The sequence below is a fragment of the Triturus cristatus genome, chromosome 4_1 (genome assembly GCF_964204655.1).
Source record: "Triturus cristatus chromosome 4_1, aTriCri1.1, whole genome shotgun sequence".
NCBI classification, from domain to species: domain Eukaryota; kingdom Metazoa; phylum Chordata; class Amphibia; order Caudata; family Salamandridae; genus Triturus; species Triturus cristatus.
Window position 1 is genome coordinate 1,128,609,497 of NC_140585.1, and position 20,936 is coordinate 1,128,630,432.

Here is a 20,936-nt window from a genome sequence, read left to right on the forward strand (position 1 = left end):
CGTGCATCTCCTATCTGGTCACTGAGGGTCCCTACTTTGTTTTAGTAGACTTCTGCATCCTACTTTATTGTGGGTATTTGGTCTGCTTCAAAATGGAATTAAGTGTCAGGTGTGAGAGGACAAAGGTGATTACCATAGTACCCTAGAAGGCAACTACCAGTCCTCAGACACCAAGATTTGTGTGGGTGAAGACTTCAGCCATCTTGGCATTGTCCTGACACATGAAATATTGAGCCTGTTTCTAGTTAGGCAAAGAGGAACTACTGAAAAAGTGGGTAGAATTGTCCACAGAAACTTTCACCCAATTTGTTAGGAAGTGCTCAGGACTCGCCCTACCCAGTATTATTGTCAACCTTGAATGTTGTGCCCCACTTTCTGGACCTGCGGAAGATCAGAGAGGATTGGACCTGCTAACTGTGACCTGAGAGGAACCATGAAGGACTAGACCTGCCCCCTCTTATACACAGGATAAAGAAGTGGATTCCAAGGGCCAGCTGGCTGACTTCCTGTGTGGCTACAGGGACACAACAAGCTGCAAGAGGCCTTTTCCTAGAAATGCTCATCGGACATGTAGCAGCTTGACCTAGACTGAACTTTACTGTTGGTCGCTGCGATACACCTCAAGAGTCTCCAATTGCTGTCCCGTGTAAGCCATGGGGCCTTAGAAGTGTGATCCAGTTGCTATCTGGGTACCAGAAGAAAGGTTGGAAAATTTTGAAAACTTTTCCACAAGAGCTCCATAGCCTCAGCAGGACTCTCCCGAAAAAGTATCTGGCCAGGAGTTAGACGGCGTGGAACTGAATTTCAGCTTCGTTCCATTCAATGTTCCCAGCACCTCAGAAATATTGCAGAGTCCCATTCTACATTGGGACTTAAATATGTTTCCGCAAGAAATCTCCAAAACTCAAGAGCTCCAGCTGGACCAATCAGTTGCAAGTGTAAGTAAGTAGCATATTTATAGAGCGCATCTTGGTGCTGAGGGAGACGTGGCGTGTGTTGTCTAAGCAAGTAACGAAATTATTTAGGGGGAAAGAGCAAGGTCTTGACCATTTTCCTAAACTGAAGCAGGTTAGGATGTAGCCTGATGGTGATCTGCAGTCTGTTCCAAAGTTTGGCTGCCCAATAGGATAAGCTTTTCCCTCCCCATTTGGCTTTTTGGATTTTAGGGACCTGAACTAGCCACATACTGGATGATACAAGATTCCTTCGCAGAGAGTACCAATAGTTTCTGCATGTCTAAGACTCAGTCACCGTACAGTGTCTTATGTACCAAACAGAGGGCATTGAATTTAACGCGATTCTGAATCGGAAGCCAATGGAGCGGTCTAATGCTACCGGAGATGGAGTGGCATTTAGGGATGTCAAGTAGCTGTCGTGCTGCAGCATTCTGCAGTGACTGTAGATTAGTTATCTGGTACTTGTAAATGCCTAAAAACAATGAGTTACCATAGTCTATTTTTGAGAGGATTAGCGCACCTATTACCGTTTTTCTGAGATCCTGAGGAATGAAAGGCAGGATCTTACGTAGGATCTTCAATAAGAAGAAGCATGAGGAAGTCAGAAGATTAATCTGTGCTGAGAAGTTTAGCTGTTTGTCTAACATCACTCCCAGGTTTCTAGCCTTGGCAGATGAAAGGGGGCAATTCCATGCCTCTATTGGCCACCATACTTGGTTCCATATAGATGGACCCTTCCTAAACTCCATGACCTTGGTTTTATCTGTATTAAAAGTTTGAGGAAGTTCAGATTCATCCATCCCATAATGGACTTCAGACAATCATGGAAACTGGTAGCTGTGATTTCAACACTCAATGAGATAGATATAACAGAGTGTCATCAGCATATGATATCAACGTGAAACCATGCTCTCAGATTAACTTGGCTAAAGGGGTAACATAGATGTCAAAAAGGGTCAGTGATAATACGGAGCCTTGTGGCACCCCACATGGGAGGCAGAACTCTAATTTCAAGTGTCCGGCCTTCGCTTCCACGGAGGTGGCTGCAATTGCACTTAGGTCCTGGTCTACTGCTCCCATAGCCTATCATTGGAGCCTTGTGCTTTTCAGCGCTACTTAAATCTTTAAAACTTCATATCTCCGGTTTCCATTATTGTATTTGTGTCGTTTTTATTTTCTTTACTCGTAAAATGTTTCTCTTTATTTTACAATTGGTTGTTGAGTTTTATTGTGTTTTCTGTGACTTTTTCTACTGTACATGCACCACTTAAATACTTTACCCATTGCCTTTGATATAAACCTGACTATTTAGTGTCAGGCTACCAGTTATTGAGCAGAGGCTTATTTTAATTAATTTGCGTCACAGCTAGTTGGTGGTGGTCCTATCCTTAGAGGCCGACGCTTGTCCATCTCAAATATTAATCAACATTACTACAAGCTATATGATAATACCACAGAATGAGATACTTTATTTGCATTTAACAATAAATATTTCCACATAGCTCACTGTTAGAAATCTGGTCTCTAGTTGGCACCCTGTCCAAGTAGGGACCACAATCCTAGTCATTGTAAGTCACAACACAACCTAAATTACCCTGGGCTCACCCTATCAAAGCTCAGCCCAGAACAGGAAGGGTTAACTTAAAAGGCAATGCGTAAAGCATTTGTGCAATAACAAACAGTAATACAGCCACAACAAGAAAAAACACAAAAAGACTCCACAATAGTTTAGATTTAGAAAAATAAAGTATGACTTTATAATTTAAACAAGACCAAAACGGCAAAAATCAAATGGGCAGAAGCTGAGATATTGAATTTTAAAGAAATAAGTGTAGTAAAATGCTTAGAAGCAAATAGCACTAAAAAGGCTATTTAAAGGTCACGCTGGACCGGGGCGAAGTCAAAGTTCTGGCCGACAACGATAGAGTGCTGGTGGGCTTCAGGACCCACGCGGGCCACGGTGAACAAAGTACCTTCCCTGGTCACAAGTAGTGAGATGCGTCAATCTTCTCCATGCAGTGAAGGCGATAAGTCAGTTCCAAAAGATGGATTCCGGACTCGAGAGGCATTGAGCGATGTGCTGGTTTATGCCACGCAGTCCAGGGGATGGGTCAATCTCAACGAGCGAGGCGGCGGTGCCACACTGTCCAATGCATCGATCTCTGGAGGCAAAGTGCAGGTTCCGAAGCGATGCTCCGATTTTACTCCTGAAACCGGGTTATGCACCGGGTTCTGCTACACAAAGACAGGACACGTGTTAAAGTCTGTGTTGCATGTATCAGGATCAGTGAATCAGGCACATGAGCAGGGGTAGAGACTTTGATATCCCTGATTCCCAAGCAACAGGAAGCAAGCCAACAAGTCCGTGGAGATCACTTGGCAGAAGGCAGGGTCCAGCACTCCCCTCAGCAGAGTCTGAGAGCAGCAGGGCAGGAAGCAGAAAAGCAGGCCTTCCATATCAGCAGTCAAGTTAAGTCCTCTGAGCAGCACAGCAGTTCTTCTGACAGAGGTTCAGGTGTAGGTCCAGAAGTGATTGATTTGTGGGGTAAGGGGGGGGGGGGTCAGAGACCCAGTACCTATACCTAAATGTGCCTTTGAAGTGGGGGGGGACATTGAAGAGTGGCTTTGAAGTGCACCAGTATCCCTTTCTACCTAGTCCTGTCTACCAGGTTATCTGTGGAGGTGGGGGGGGGGGGGGGAGGTAATCAGTCCTTTTTGTGGAGTCAGGCTACTACCTATTGAAGTGTAAGTGTTAATCTCTTCCTGTTGAGGAAATGCCACCAGAAGATGGGTACTCAGTCACAACTAGCCTTCCTATGTTTGGGCTGGCTGGAGGAAATGCACAAAGGGTAACTGTTACCCAGCCCAGATGCGTATAAGAGACAGGCTGCAAGACAACAGAGTAGTGCGATTTCTAAAATAGTAATGTTAAATCCAACTTTACCAGTAAAGAGGACTAATCATTTCCAGTCCTAAGATATGAACAATGATGCAGATACTCTTTTCTAATCAAGAATTACAGCTTAAAGGTATTTTAAGAAATTCTCAATGTTAGCCTATGAGAGGAGTAGGCCTTACAGCAGTAAAAACAAGCATTGGAATAGCCAATAGGTCTCGCCTTTGGGACCTTATAATTGTTTAGCTATGCAACAGTTGATGTTGCTGCACCAAGGATATTGTGCTGGATAACCAAACACTTATAAGGTCCCAAAGGTGAGACCTATTGGCTATGCCAATGCTTGTTATACACGTTAACACTGTCTGGGCATTGGGTGCACCTCATTTGTACCAGTTTAACCCCTTCAGTGCCCATGACGAGATAGTCTCGTCATGGAGCGCGGTTGCGCTGTGCCCATGACGAGACTATCTCGTCATGAACCCCGCCCGCTAATGAAACGCCCGGCACAGGGCGTGGAAAGGGCGGGGCACTGAAGAGGTTAATACCCACATATAGCAATAAGCAAAGGAAAGGTGACCAGTCAACCTTTGCAAAACGTCTTCCACTGCTTTGCAACACCTGTTGCTGCATGGTTATTAACTTTTTGAACAGTTTGAGCTGAAACTTTTTTTTCTTTTTGTTAAAATCTGCAGATTATGCAGCAGATTATGGTTTATGTGGCAAAAGTAGCAGATCTATAATTATGTGGCGGCACATTCGATCACATAATTCCGAGGCCCTGGTTATAGCAGAACAATCCAATATACAATGGCACCAACTCTACCTGCTAGAGAAAGCGACACAGTCACAGACATCAGATTAACAGTCTGGGCTCTAGTGCCCTGGCATGTGACCGCAGGAGGCCCCCTCCACTCCCAGGGAGGCGCCCTCAGCATCCTAGCAAGCACAGCTGCTGCTCTTCAGAAAAGAGGTGGCCCCCACCTCTTCAAGGGCCTCGGCATCTCTACACTGACTCTGCTCACACTTGCACACTTAGACACTCAGGCGGATCGGGTAGTTCCTCTCTCGCGGCAGCAGTTCGAGGCATCCAGGCTTGGGATCGGGCACCCGTATTTGCATACTCATTTGCATATGTCCCACAAGCACTGGAAGCAAGCTGTGTCCTGCTGTAAACAGTTGTGGTATTGTATTTCAGAGGCCTCTGCTGGGACCCACAATCTCCGGCCCTATTCGAGGGTCTTTACTGTGCCTGCCTCGAAGACTTTTTTATAAAATATAGCGCTTGACGGAGATGCTCGTGTGTGATGATATCAGTGTGGCGCACACTACGAAATCAGTCGTCAATGTTGCACGATTGGGGCAGTATTATGGCCTCTGTAGTCATCTATTTGATGTGTGCGATCGTGACAGCATGAATAGGCGGGCAACCATCCTTACATATGAAAAGATATACGTATAAACGACTCTTGTGTCCCAGAATTCCAGTGTTTGAGCCTGGTGTGAAGCTAATATGCGCTCAGGTATGAAGTGTGTTGTTTTGTCTTTTTATAGAACAGGCATCATTTTAAATCAAACTCATTTTACTTTCCACGCGTACTTACACAACCCACCACACTAACTCTCCAGAATCGCATCTAAACACGGAACACACTCCCAAACAAAACCACGCGCCAACAGTCACTGTAAAGGGTTGGCTCTGGCTGTTAAGCACAAAAAACGGCAACATGAAGACAGCGCACTGCTGCCATAAAAATGATTACAAGGGCTAAGCAAAGCTATAACATCATACCGGAACTACTGAGTGATGGAAGATATGTCTAAAGGGGCAAATTAGTCACCCTGTGTGTGTGATTGAATTGACACGCCCATCAGTTATTGGTTGGGTTTGGGGCGACCTGAGGCGTTTTAAGAGGGGTGAGCAGATACCCGCCGCTCCTTCTCTGTAGTCTGTGACCCGAATGAGGTCTAGTCCCTGTGAATGAGGCCACACCTGGGCAGAGGCTCACCCCACAAACCCCACGCACTGAGGATCACTGCAGGGGCTGTGTTAGTAATTGTGAAATACCTCATAGGGATCAATGTAAACATGCAGGTCTATGTTTCTTCTTCTACACCAGATGACTGAGTTACATAACCAGAGACCGACCCCTCACCCCACTACACACGTACGTGTGTGTGTACATACACACGCGCACACACACATCATAACATACTTTCTGGATAGCGATACACGCTTGCTTCCGCGGTCGAGCGGCTTCCTAGCTCTGTAAACACAGCTATTAAGATTACCCCACTTCGTCTTATCAACCTATGATGGATGTAAGGCTGAGTCAGCCCTATCGTTATTCGTACCTGTGAAATGTGGGTTGCCAACCTAGCTTTTGTGCAAAGTTCGCACAAACCCAAAACTAAAATACGATGAGAAAGTAAAACAGACAAAATAGGGCACAGACATATAATGATATAAAGGTGTGTTACACTCACCTGTCCAGTATTCTGTGTTTCAAGTGCTGGGCGAAGAGGCCGGCGGTCCAGGGGCGCAGTGCTTCTCACACGGGTGGAGCACGCAGGCTGGGGTGCAATGAGCAGTCTGCCCTGAGAGGAAGTGTTCAGCCCTGAATAAACAGGACTTGTAGAACAGACTCTGTGGCCCTGCACAGTCCTATCCTGAAATGCGTGGTCCTGTGGTGGAGTCTGCAGTGCTGAGGGAAATGTGTTGTTTTACAATATAGGGAACTGTCCTTGTGTTAAGTGCACAGCCCTATGCTGAAAGGCGTGGCCCTGGGGCAGAGTGTCCAGTGCTGAGGGAAAATGCGTCATTTTACAGCAAAGTGAGCTGCCCTTGTGTGAAATGCACCGCCCTATGATGAAATGCGTGGCTTTGGGTTGAGTGTACAGTCCTGGCATGAAGCGCAAACTTCGGGGCAGAAGTGAGATGTCTTTAAATTGAGTGAGCGGGCCTGGGTTGAAGTGCACAGTCTGGGAGAGAAGCAAGTTGCCCTTCGATGGAGTGAGCTGTTCTAGATCGAAGCGCACAGCCCGGGCCAGAAGTGCGCTGTGTTTCAACGGAGTGTGCAGACCTGGTTGAAGCGCGCAGCCGGAGCAGTCGCCCTTCGGTGGAATGCGCAGTCCTTGCCTTCGGTGCGCAAGTTTTGGGGCCAAGTGCGCAGTACTTGGCTTAAGTGGTCAATCCTGGGATGGGGTACAAGGCCAGGGGCGAAGTGTGCAATCCTGGAGTAAAGTGTGCATTTGTGGAATGAAGTAAATGTAAATGTTGTAGACTTGTAAAGCGCACAGCTGCCCCAGCAACGGGGCGTCCCGGCGCTGTAGACCGCTGGGGAACCCGTCCTGGCTATCCCTGTGAGATGGTCCCTTTCTGGGTATCTCCAAGGTGAAACCAGGCATCCCCAGCGTCTGTGGGGGGCCGTTGTAGAGATGAGGCAAGCTTAATGCCCAGAGTTGCCGAGTGTGTTCCTGGTTAGAGTAGGTACCGAGGCGAGAATTATCGAGTCCGTTATGACCCTGGTCCACGACCCTGCCGCGTCGGGAATTGAACCCTGGTCGATTCTCTGCTTACGGGTCTGCCGCCTCTAACTAGTGAGCCACACCTCTCCACAAGAAAGTGTCCTGTCACGGAGTGAAGTGCCAGACCTCAGCCAAGGTGCTTGGTCCTGTTAGAGTGCACGGTCTGGGCTAAAGTGCGCAATGCTGTCGAGTGCCAGTTCTGGGGCGAAGTGCACAGTTCTGGACTGAAGTGCGCAGTCAATCCTGGGCTGAAGTGCGCGGTCGGTCCTGGGCTGAAGAGCACAGTAGTGAAGTGGGATGCAAGTATTTAAGTAAAGTGTGCGATGTCCCAGCGTGGCCTGCAGGTCTGACTCCTAGGCTGAAGTGCGCAGTCTTGAAGGGCGTAGTACTAGAGGTTTGCTGCACAGTTGCGGAGATAAGTGCTCAGCACTCTAATTTCAAGTGGCTGCAATTGCACTTAGGTCCTGGTCTACTGCTCCCATAGCCTATCATTGGAGCCTTGTGCTTTTCAGCGCTACTTAAATCTTTAAAACTTCATATCTCCGGTTTCCATTATTGTCGTTTTTATTTTCTTTACTCGTAAAATGTTTCTCTTTATTTTACAATTGGTTGTTGAGTTTTATTGTGTTTTCTGTGACTTTTTCTACTGTACATGCACCACTTAAATACTTTACCCATTGCCTTTGATATAAACCTGACTATTTAGTGTCAGGCTACCAGTTATTGAGCAGAGGCTTATTTTAATTAATTTGTGTCACAGCTAGTTGGTGGTGGTCCTATCCTTGGAGGCCGACGCTTGTCCATCTCAAATATTAATCAACATTGCTACAAGCTATATGATAATACCACAGAATGAGATACTTTATTTGCATTTAATAATAAATATTTCCACATAGCTCACTGTTAGAAATCTGGTCTCTAGTTGGCACCCTGTCTAAGTAGGGACCACAATCCTAGTCATTGTAAGTCACAACACAACCTAAATTACCCTGGGCTCGTGGTTCTGGAAAAACACCCGCATCAAAGACACCTCGTCGGATAAATATCTAGGCGTGAAGATAGACAGTGGTGGCCAATTTAGCGAACAAAGGGCTAGCATAAGAGGCAAAGGCCCCGTTCTGGCAATCGCCTTAAAAACACTAAACAACAACCTCTCCGGCCCTTCTCTGACCCCCTTACTACATGTCATACGTGCCAAACTGTTACCAACACTAACATATGGGAGTGAGGCCCACCGAGGCAGAGATGCCGTTACACTTGACAGCACAATCGTGTCGGCATATAGAATCATCTTCAGCCTCCCAAAGCGATCCTCCCCAGCACAGATCAGACTGGAGTTTGGAATTCGGTCACAGCTTTTGGCATGACAGGGGGCATATATCTGCTCTTGGGATAAAGTAAGAAAAACGACCGAAGGGACGCTGAACGAATATCTATGGAAAGAACTAGAGCAGACCCAAAACTCACCAGCTGCAAAATACCTGGAAAAAAGCATAGTGAACACCGGGCTGGCGGAGCTCTGGGCGTCCCCTGCAGATCATAAAACATTCAACAAATTGATCAAGCTACAGTCATGGGTTCAGGATAAAGCCATCCTAGCGCGTAGCGCTGGGGGTCCGCACCGTACCTACGGGGGGGGGTGAGGGTACGTGTCGTACATACACGGGTGGGGGTACGTGTCGTACATACACGGGTGGGGGGTACGTGTCGTACATACATGGGTGGGGGGTACGTGTCGTACATACGGGGGGCTGGGGGGGGGGACGGCGCGTACATACGGGGGGCTGGGGGTTTGTTCGGTGCATACCGGGCACCTGTTTGGACGTCACCATGGTTGCTATAGGAGTTCGCTCCGGACGGTCTTTTTCCCATACGGTTGTACAATCGGACGGACGGTAGGAATCGTACTTGCGCGCTCGGACTTCAGTTTTCAGATTCGGACGTTAAAATGTCCGGGGACGTGTCGGACACCTTTTCCGACCCGAGGACGTGTCGGGGAATTTACCCAATGCGATTCGTATGGACTTTTTCACATACGAATCGTACTTGCCAGTTTGTACGGGACTTGTACGATTCGTACGGTAAAAAATCCAGATACGATTCGTACGGGGAATATTTTTCCAGGATCGGAATCGGCCCCTAGATAGTTAGCAAACAATCTCTGTTGTGATAAGATCATTGTAATTATATAAATGGCACACCTAACCATATACCCAATCCAGGTATTGGTAGTCACATATGAGTTCCAAGACTCCTGCAGGCTATTTCTCTGCATGTCGGCATGGGGATATTCAGGTCCTGCAGCAGATTGACGGGTTGCAGGTTCAGCACAGTTAAGGTGCATGTCAGCGTGTGGAAAATACAGTTCAGCAAGAGGAGAGCTACAGCTCCAGCAGTGATAGGTGCATTTATCAAGTTGGCAGCGAGGCTCACAGGCAGCGAGCTAGAGCATCATTAGGGATGTAGTGCATTTCAGGAGGGTGAAGTTCAGCCAAAGGAGATGGTGCTCAGAAGGAGGTGAGTTGCAGGCTCATGTGTGTAGTGTTAGATTAAAGATTGGTCTGGAAAATGTTTGCAGGGGGTGGGCTGCAAACTTATAATGGTTGAGGTATACATTTGCACAGGCAGGGTGAGGTTTAGAAACAAGTGACCTGCAGCACCCAGAGTAATAAAATGCAGAGTGAGGGCAACAGGGGATGAGATGCCTGTTTTTAAGGAATGTGCTGCAATTCAGTAGGGGTGAGGTGTAGATTTAGGATGGTTTGGTGCAATGATCACAAGAGGTTTCACAAGGATGAGCTGCGTGGTTTATGATGAATGGGTTGCATATCAGCATGGGGAAGGTCAACTGCAGGTGTCTGATTGCTGGGTAGACATCTGCATAGAGAGTATGCAAAGCTCAGCTCCAACTGGTAGCTGTTGTCCCTTTGCGCACTAGGTCTCGTGTTTGAGGCCCTCCTCCACCCGCAGGCACCCGCCTCATCCCTTGTGGTCCAGTGGTGAGTCTCTCTGCTTTCCTGTTTCCTCCTCATCTCGTTTCTGCTCTTTTGCCTTTTTGTTCTTTTTCTCCTCTATATTTCTCCTCTTCTCTGCCTTTTCTGTGCCTCTTTCTTCCCGCCCTTGCTACTGTTCGTCCCCCGTGGTCCCACCCACCGCCAACACTGCTTCCTGCCTTTCAGCTGACCAGCCCTCCCCAACACTACATAATGGCAGCCACCGTACATCAGGCACACCAAAGGCAAGCCCAGCTGCACTCATCCACGCCTGTATTGCACCCTGCCCCACAGACCCTGGTCCCCGCACGTTCCACCTATACGATGCCAGCATCCTCCACGAACTCAACACCAGACGTTCCACCGCCTGCCATCTTGTGTCACCGAGTGACACCCAGGGCCCATTCGCCTATGCACATCAGACCCACCTACTGGACAACCCACAAGAACCGGACCCGACCACCTCAGCTGCATCCTACTCAACACATGCTCCCTCAACACGCAGTAAAGACCAGGTACCTGCTGAACATCATCTCCCCCGATGTTGCCTTCTTCACGGAAACCTGGATTAACCCCACCTCAGCTCCAGATATCTCAACTGCCATCCACAACTGTTACAAATCATCCATAAGGACTGCACCAAAGACTGGGAGGAGGCATCGCCATAGTACACAAAAACACCCTCCGCATCACAACTAGCTCCGACGACCACTCACCCGACATGAAGCACGTCCACTTCCAGCTCTAGTCCAACCGGAACACCACCCTCTGCGGCACCCTCATCTACAAACCTCCCAAGCCCCTTCAGCGAATGCATAGCCAACTTAGTCGCCCATCACGGGGACCTCAATTTCCACCTGGACAACCTCAACACCTCATCCCTTCTGGAGAACCTCAGCACCATCGGACTCAAACAACTGGTCACCTCCCCAATCGATTCAGCAAGATACAAGCTCAACCCCATCTTCTCCACAAGCAACAACATCTCCCTCAACTACACCTCCAAACTACACTGGACAGACCACCACTGCATCCACTTCTTCACCAAACCCACCGAACACCACTATGTTCACCGCTACCCATACAGAAGCTGGAACAAGGTCTCCTTAGGCCATCTCGCTACCTCCCTCCACAAAACCCCACCACCAACCTCCATGGACGCCAATGCCTCAGGATGCAACCTCCACCGATGGATCTCCAACTGCACCAACACACTGGCTCCCCTCAGGAAACCCTCCGGCGAGCAGCCATCTAAGAAAGCCAGCTGGTTCTACCCCCGCCCTCGAAGAATCCAGGCGCACCTGCAGACGGCTTGAGAGAAGATGGAGGAGCAGCAAGACCTCGGTAGACCACGCAGCCTTCAAAACTGCCATCACCACACCACACCCCACTACCTCATCAGAACCACTAAGAAAACTGCCATACAGGAAAGGATCAATGCCAACCCACACAACAGCAAAGTACTCCTCACTATTATCAGTGAATTCACCTAACCCAGCACGGAGGCCACAGACATCCCCCCTCCCAAGACCTCTGCGACAACCTTGCCATCTTCTTCCACTGCAAGATCATAGATATCTATGACGGCTTCGCAACCCAGGTCCCACTCACCCCACCTGCAACCAAATTTTTCAGATCCCAGCCGACCCTGCTCCACTGGACCACCCTCACCGCAAATGAGGCTCATGAAAACCATCCACTTTGGAGCCCACTCAGACGCCTGCCCCACCACATCTTCAGCCAAGCGGGCAGCACCAGCGCCCCCAAACTCTGCTGCACCATCAACTGCTACACAAGTCTGCCACCTTCCCTGAAAACTGGAACCACACAGAGATCAACCCCCTGCTGAAGAAACTCTCTGCCGACCCGACAGACCTCAAGAATTACAGACCCATCTCTCTGCTCCCCTTCAGAGCCATCAAAGTCATCGAGGAGGCCATCAACGCCCAACTCACTGAACTCATCAAAACAAACCACACCCTGGACCCCTCTCAATCCACAATGGATGAAGGCAGTAGCCGCCTGGATAAAGGAGAGCTGCTTCAAACTCAAATCTGCACAGAACCGAAGTCCTCATCCTGGGCACCACCCCTCTGCCTGGGATGACTCCTGGTGGCCTGCAACGCTCTGAACCACTCCACACCCACTGACCACGCATGTAACCTCGGCATCATCTTAGACTCCTCACTCTCAATAAACTGCCAAATCAACGCTGTCTCATCCTCCTGCTTCCACACACTCCACATGCTTCGGAAGATCTTCAAGTGGATCCCCACCGAATCCAGGAGAACGGTCACCCACGTGCTTGTCAGCACCAAGCTAGACTATTGCAATGCACTCTACGCAGGTGCCACGCAAAAGCTCCAAAAGAAACTGTAGCGCAACCAGAATGCCTCCGCCACACTTATCCTGGACACGCTCTGCCGCAATCACATCCCAAGTCACCTGAGAGACCTTCACTGACTCCCGATCAACAAAAGAATTACCTTTAAGCTCCTCACACACATCTACAAAGCCCTCCACAACACTGGACCTGCATACCTCAACCACCGCCTCTCCTTCTACACACCCATCAGACATTTCCGCTCTACCCAACTGACACTGGTCACTGTCCCACGGATCCGCAAGACCTCAGCTGGAGGAAGATCCTTCTCCTACCTCGCTGAAGACCAAGGCAATCACCGTCACTGCCTCAATTCAGGAAGGACCTCAAGACCTAGCCCTTTGACTGAACTGCAGAATCGCTCCCTCCCCAGCGCACTGACACCCTAACGAGTGATTAGTCGCACTTTACAAAACCCTGATTGATTGGAGGATAAGCTGCATGTTTATGGTGTAGGGATGCCAGTATGGGGTGCACATTGCCTGAACTGCAGCCCTTAGGGGCCTTGCGTGTTCACCAGTCTCCGACGATTCCAAGGCTGATTTCTTAACTTTAGGTAACTCCATTTATAACAGGAGCATCAATATGAACATAGCAAACTTGAGAGCTCTACCAATGTTGTGGATATCGTACACCATCCAGCTCCATATCCGTCAAAACACTGTGTTCCAAGCCTTGGGTGTTTCTTTTAAATAAAAATATATATAATTCAGGCATGGTCAATATCATTACGCCAATGGCAGCAAGCAACCCAATACTAACATACCCGGAACATAGGCAAGACCGGACTGGCCGTATCAGGCATGGGTCATTTCCCGGGGGGGGGGGGGGGTTTATTGTAGTAGTACAGCAGTTGTGAAAGCACATTTTTATCCAGCAGTTTTCAGGCAACAATAAAAGTGTCTAGATACCTCCGAGGATTAATGTACCTGCTGGCGAGAGGTTGGAGTTTTGTCTAGTAGCAGTTTTGACTCATCTAAAGTAGCGCAGAGGGTTAATACGCCGGCTGCAAACACCATGCAGATCACAGAATAGCATTTTATTTTCATAGCTTAGTGGGTTACGGCTTTTGTCACAGCCACCCTTTTGTTACTTTGCAGATTATACATTCTAATCATAATCTAAGATAGCGAGCTGTAAAGTGTCATCAAAGAGCTGCATGCAAACTAAATGGTACATGTTAGAAGTTTATGTTTTCCCCGCCAGTCTTTTATTATCCTAATGTTGCTAAAAAGGGTTTGTTTGGGCAGAAATAAATTCTTATTAGTAAAGCCAACCCTACCCACTGGGTTTGTGCTTCTCCAGACCAAGCACTCTTGAAAAATGCTTACCGGTATAAATTACAGGAGTCCTACACCTTGTAGTTCTGTTTGTATTATGTAACATTTTCTATACACTGATTTACACATGTATGATTCATTGTCTCTGTATATGTGTGTAATGTAAAGTGCTCCGACATACAACACTGGTATGAGCAGCAGAGTCGTGACTGGTCAGAGCGCTGTGTTTCGGTGCTCGGACAGGGAGCCCAGGCATGTTCTCCACCCAGTGCACATGACTGTTTGGCTGGCCTAAGATAGCCGACCAAACCGTCATGTGCACTTAGAAAGTGCCCCAACCACTCCTCCCCCTGCTCTGCGAGCAGGCCCACCTGCCAAACTGCCTCAGAAAGGGAAAATAAGAAGATGAGAACATCCTGTTATTATCATTGTATTTTTCCTTTTTTTCAGTGCTTAAAAGCAGTTGGGCAACGCTCATCCACCTTAGCTTAAGAGCCCCGCCACCCCTGTCATAATTTACTATGCTCGAAAAGCTAATACAACTGAATACATAATGAAAAATGTGTTGTAGAATGCAACATTTTTGCACACACTTTCTTGGGGGAAGAGTTCCCCCACAGAGTCTCCTTTTGTAGTGGTCAGGCTCGCTCGCTGCACTCACTATGCGCCATACCGGCTATGTGACAAAATGTACCAAGACTGCTTTGGTTTCCCAGTCCGCCCTGAAAACAGTGTAATGGAAAAGTACAGGGCTGAATGGACAGAATATGGGCAGCAGAGATTTGCAGGCTCGGTGTCCCGCAGGTAGAGATAGGCACTAACCTCTTGAGATACTGCGTCAAAGGGTCAGGAACACGAGGGTATCCAGGACGAAACACAAGAGGCTCACAGAGGCAACAGGAGGAACTATTTGCAGAGCTCCCTAGCTAGGGGGAGGTTCCTGGTACAACAGCCAATGGCCGTGCTGCTTAGGCTCCAGCCCCCGTAGCATACGTAGGTTCGCTCTAGAAAGTACCCCCGGGGTATTGGAAGAGTTCTGTACCTGGGGATACCGAAGCTCTACTTCATGTTACGCTTGGTTATTTTTAGGAGATTGATACGCGCTCTGCCCAGGGACACCTCTCTGTGGTATGTTGTGCACTCTATCCGCCCTGGTCTGCTCTTGTTGGTATGATCACATTGTTTCTACTAAAGAACAATTGTGAAACCGCTCCCCAAATGTTTCACAGGAGTGACGCTCATTGGTTTGATTGTTTCTACTAAAGAACTACAATTGTGAAACCGCTCTCAAAATGTTTCACACGGGTGGCGCCCATTGGTTTGGAGGCTGCATCCTCTCCCCGCCCCGCACGACGATAGGTATAGACTGATCTTTTTTTAAAGGGCTAGACTTTAGATATGTTCTTTGTGTGCACGACTCTCTTCTGCTGACCGTTTTAATCAGTCAGGGCCATGGCTGACAATGATGCAGCAGGTGCAGTGGTATCGGAGCACAGGGCTGTGCGGAACCCTCTTTAGGTTGCTAACATATCTTTCTGTTTTTTTTAACCAGTATTTTATTGTCCAGGCACGCGCATATTCTGTCCATTCAGCCCTATACCTTTCCTTTACTCTGTGTTCAGGGCGGACTGGGAAACCAAAGCAGTCTTGGTACATTTTGTCAGATATAAAAATAGGGAAGTAACCTAAATCCGTTTCTACATTATTGGTACATACTTTAAAACAGCAATTATAAGAAGAACAAGATGAGGTGGGCGAGCGTCTGAAAGATAGATCCAAGCTCGATCCTAGCTCTGGCTTAGCTTGAGATCCCATTGAAACCTCAAGCCCATATCGAGCTGAGTTTTAATGTGGGTCCGACTGTCACCGTCGCTTCCCCCTCTTGCTCAAAGAGGTAAAATTACAGACTTATTATTTGAGGGAAAGAGGATAGACACATAGATACTAATTTAGTGGCTTATTTGTTCAAAGCAAAACCAGAACATTTTAATTGTTATCCAAATGGGGAAAAGGAAACAACTAACACTCAGGCTCCACCTAGGAAAGGCATTTTTGGGGACACTCAACAAACACTGCTCTCATATCTGACAGGGGCAATGGGAGCAATTGAGAGGCAGATATCCTCAGTAGAGGAGTCATTAGAAGTAAATACACATTGCCGTAGCGAAGTCGATAACATTCGACCTAAGGAGGAAGCCGAGAACAAAAATGTAGGGGCTTCTAGCTCCAGTCTCCCTGAGAACGGCTCGATACAGCTCCCGATAGATACGATTGAGGAATAAAGTGATCAGGATTCCTTTAGTCAGCCGCCTCAAAAGCGGACAAAGATGCCTCCGAAATTAATTAAAGACACAGAGCTAACAGCCCCTGCGATCCCCATTAAAATTAAAACCCCTGAAAGAGCTAAGCGATCAAAAAACGTAAGAGCAGGGAAACAAACGGTATCGAGGGTCCCCTCAGAAAAATTTCACCCCGAGAAAAACACGAAGACGAAATCAAAGGAAACTGACATTGGAAATTTAACTGCTTTGGTAACTAGTTTAGACCTTTTTCTAAGGGCTTCAATTGCAAAGATAGAGGGAAGAGTAAACACGATAGAGCATATCCTAGTAGGTCTTTCTGATAAGATAGCCCCTAAACACCTACCAAGTATTGTAAGTACTCCAAGTGGAAAGGATGGGGGGGGGGGGGGGGTGTTTCAGCGCAGAATGAGCAAGGCCAGACCATCCTACCTGAAGATCAAGTAAATTCAAGTAGACCCCAAGATAATGCGGAGAACCATCAATGGCGTCTCATTAATAAAAAATGAAGTAGAAATGTAGAAATGGAAACTCCCAGTCTTAGGACGATTCCCTCTAATAAACAAAAAGAGATCAGACTTAAAAATGAGACACCTATAGAGCAAACACATTTAGATCTACCACCAGCCTGTACACCGTACACAATAATATTAGCCAACACACCTAAGCTGGGACAGCAAGAAATCGAAAACTGGGAAAGCCTAAGGAATAAAGTGCTTCATTGGTTAAGTAGAAGAGTGGGTATAACCCACCAACTCTACACAGATTTTAAAATGGTTAGGAGGATAAACTGGGTAGGAAAAGAGCGTAAGACTCTCCACGGGGATTGTATAGTGCTAACCTTTAAATCACCCGAGTTAGTAAAATGGATCTTATGGAAAGGGGGAAACGGGTGCCTAAATACAGTTGATATTAAAATTCTCCCCTTAGGCTTTTTCTATAAACCTGTAAACGCAATGGGGAGGGATGATATAGATTGGGCACATGGAATAGGTGTAGGCCACCCCCCTACCATTATGTTGAAAAATCGTTATGCACCATTGACCTCCTTAGAGGAGATAGATTGACTGACCAATTGCTTGAATGATCCTTCTGACGTCCTTGTACATGTTTCCCGCCAGAGTCGTCAATTTCAAGTACAGGACATTAAAAATGATATAGAAAATAGCTTATTTCCAATAGAGGGGGTTACGATAAATAGCCCCCGTCCTGAGTCTATCTTAGTAATAGGCACGACCCCAGGAAACATTAACAACCTGCCTCTACCTGCAGGAATAAGCTCCCATCACTTGTTAGACATCTACAGACCAAATAATACTGATAGGGTAGATGAGTTAGTTTTTTCACAAAACGCAGTCCAAACCAGGATATCGTCGCCTAGTCTATATAGTTCCCGACATTCTGTTAACCAAATCCAGGGATCAGCTATTATAAATAGTATTACGGTTCTTTTTTGGAACGTCGCAGGACTGCGGTCCAAACTACATAATCAGATATGGCAAAACTTTGTGAGCAAACTTGACGTACTTTGCCTGCAGGAAATTTGGTCTTTGGAAGAAAATCACCTCGAAGGTTATAAGACTTTTAATACATCAGCCCTGCCATCGACAAGTGGGAGGCCAAAGGGTGGCCTGTGTATATATGTGTCAAATTTGCTAAAGATAACTAAAGTAGGGTTGATTTTTTCAGAACCTAATTATCAGATATTGGAAATGAAAATACATAAGCAAGACGTAGTCATTTTGGTTAACTTTTATAATAATGTACAAAAGGAATGTATCACTGACATGTTAAAACAGCTTAGAAATGTAATGTCGAATTCTGTGAATGGCAATAGGGAAAATGTATTACTAGTCTGGGGGGGCGACTTTAACACGGCTTTATGTCTACATAGTGACGACGTATTATGCGGCTTAACAGATGAAAGAGAATTTAATCTCCCTCATTTTTCCCACAGCTCACGGGGGGAAGCCTTAAACAAAATTTTATTTTTCTTAGATATGGGTTTCGCAAACTAGCTGACTTCCCCACCCACCCCGTACACGCAGACGTTCCATGGAAGAGGGTCAAACACAATCATAATAATCCTGAACAGGTTTGCTACCAGGGTCCTAAACTTTAAAACCCATAAAAATGTCCTCAGTGATCATTTTCCCCAAAGTCTGGAGTTATCAATTGCATCAAAAATAAAGAGAACACATCCTGAAAGAATTCAACAACTACAGGGTTTGGAAATAAATAAAATAAATGGATATTCGTTAAAATGGACCCAGGTAGAACCATTGGTAATTATGAAAGTAGTGGTGGAAAATAGTCTGAAAGATATTTTGAACTGTCTAGATGAGACTACACCACACGAAGACATATTAAAGTCCTATATTTGTATAACAGACACTATAAGGAACACATTGAAAAGGGAAGTGAAAAATAGGAAAGGAAAGAAAGTTGGCTGTTTTGACAATAATTGTACGAGAGCATATACCACCTTAAAGCTTGCTCTGTATAAAAAGGAAAGGGACAGAGTAGAAATAGCGCAATGCAGTAATGCATATAATCTAGCTTTAAAAACAAAAAAGAGGGAAATAAAAATGAATACTTGGACCGATTTATATAAGGCTTGTATAGAGGGGGATAGTGTTACATTTTGGCGCATGCTCAACTCTCCTTTTCTGAGACCTGAGATAACCCCAAGAATAGAAGTAGCAATTGATGAATTTCAATGGGTAGACAACTTTTCCAAAATGTACGCAAAGAAAATGGAGCTTAGTATTTGAACTGTCTGCCCTATATTTCCTAGTCTTATAAATGAGCCCTTCCCAATTAACATAGACTTTACCTTAGATGAGGTTCAACTCGCTTTGAAAGCTAGTAAGGGTGGAAAGGCACCGGGACCAGATGGGGTACCTGTAGACATATTTAAACAAAACATTGAGTTATGGGGCCCCTTAATAAAGCAAGTCCTTGCAGCAGCTTGCAAGGTCGGACTCATAAGAACTTGGTCCGAGTCTTTAATGGTTCCAATTTTTAAGAAAGGTGATAGACATAGCCCAATATGTTATCGGCCAATCTCCCTATTAGATTCGGTGGGAAAGGTTTCAGGTCGCATCATTTTAAACAGTCTCCAGGAATGGGCTGAAGATAATAATATTTTAACAGACTTGCAGTTCGGATTTAGGGAAGGCTTAGGAACTATAGAAAAGGGTTTAAATTTAACAATTTTGATGGAAAAATATGTTAAGGCAAAAAAAGGGAAATTATACCTAGCTTTCGTGGACCTTTCCACTGCGTTCGATTCTGTATCCCGCAGCAAACTATGGAAGATCCTTGAAGCGATGGGAGTTGAACTTACCCTAATTCAAGTAGTAAGAGAGTTGTATTCTGATGCTAGAGCCAGGGTACGGTACGGACCAAATGGGGAATACACAGCTTCATTTGCAGTAGAGAGGTGGGTTAGGCAGGGTTGTGTCCTGGCGCCCTTCCTGTTCACCCTGTATACCAACGAACTCGAACGGGTGATGCTCGAGGGGTGCCAGGACCTACCAAAAGTACAAAATAGATCTATACCCACCCTACTCTACGCTGATGACGCTGTGTTAATGACTCAAACCCCACTAGAGCTTCAGCGGGCTTTCAATAAATATAACAATTACATGGAAAGCCTTGACCTAAATATTAATGCCGCTAAAACTTATATAATGAGCTGTGGGAAAGTTAGTAAGAAAGAAAGATCAATCTTTATTGGAAATAATAAACTCAAATACACAAAAACGTATCCCTATTTAGGTATTTTAGTGGACAATAAGGGCACATGGCAACAGGCCATAAGGGCAAAAAGACTGATATTTATGAAAACAACTACAGCCCTTGTAAATTTTGCACAGAAATTAGGTAAAAGGCCACCATTAGAATTGATCAAAATCTATCAAGCCAGGTGTGTCAGCGTAGTACTGTACGGGGCTGGGATCTGGGGATATAGTAACGTAGCGGACATACAGAAAGTGGAAATGCCTTTATCCGTTACATATTGGCTGTCCCACGTTCGACCACAACTTTTGTTTGTCATACTGAACTGGGGCTACAATATATTACGGATAAGATAAGGACCCAGACAGTTTTATTATGGCATCGAATCTGGACCTCAACAAATACAACATTTAATCAAAGGGTCTGTAGGAGAGTGGCATCGACTGCATAGTTGCCCCCAACTTTTTGCTGATGTTTTGACTGTTTTATGACACTAGCCAGGCTGTGGCCCTGCTATCCAGGACCCCAGCCTATCTGCTTCTTCTCTAAACTGATCTGAGTACCATAGGTACCTTCCAATTGGACACTGAGGACACCCTGTCAGCCCCTTGTAGATGGTACCCTAGGTACCCAGGGCATGGGTCCCTCAGAGGCCTACCAGGGGCTGCAGCACTTATTGTGCCACCCCTGGGACAGCCATACAAAATTACACCACCAGACCACTACTGTAGTCTGGGTAAGGTGGTGCTTGCACCCCTTACAGGGATATAGGTATCCTGTATCCCACTTAATACAACACATATATCCTCATAGGTCACCCCTAAAGCAGGCCTTGCTAATCCTACAAGGCAGGGTG

At 46.5% G+C, this 20,936-nt stretch overlaps 1 protein-coding gene across 1 annotated transcript in view; it reads right to left on the bottom strand.

Annotated features, from left to right (window-relative positions):
- AASS (aminoadipate-semialdehyde synthase) overlaps positions 1–14,986 on the bottom strand; it is a 417,355-nt gene extending 402,369 nt beyond the window's left edge. The window contains exon 1 of the mRNA XM_085654183.1: positions 14,859–14,986. The gene's annotated coding sequence lies outside the window, so the exon portion shown is untranslated. The remainder of the gene's footprint in view (positions 1–14,858) is intronic.
- Between the last annotated feature and the right edge of the window lie 5,950 nt (positions 14,987–20,936).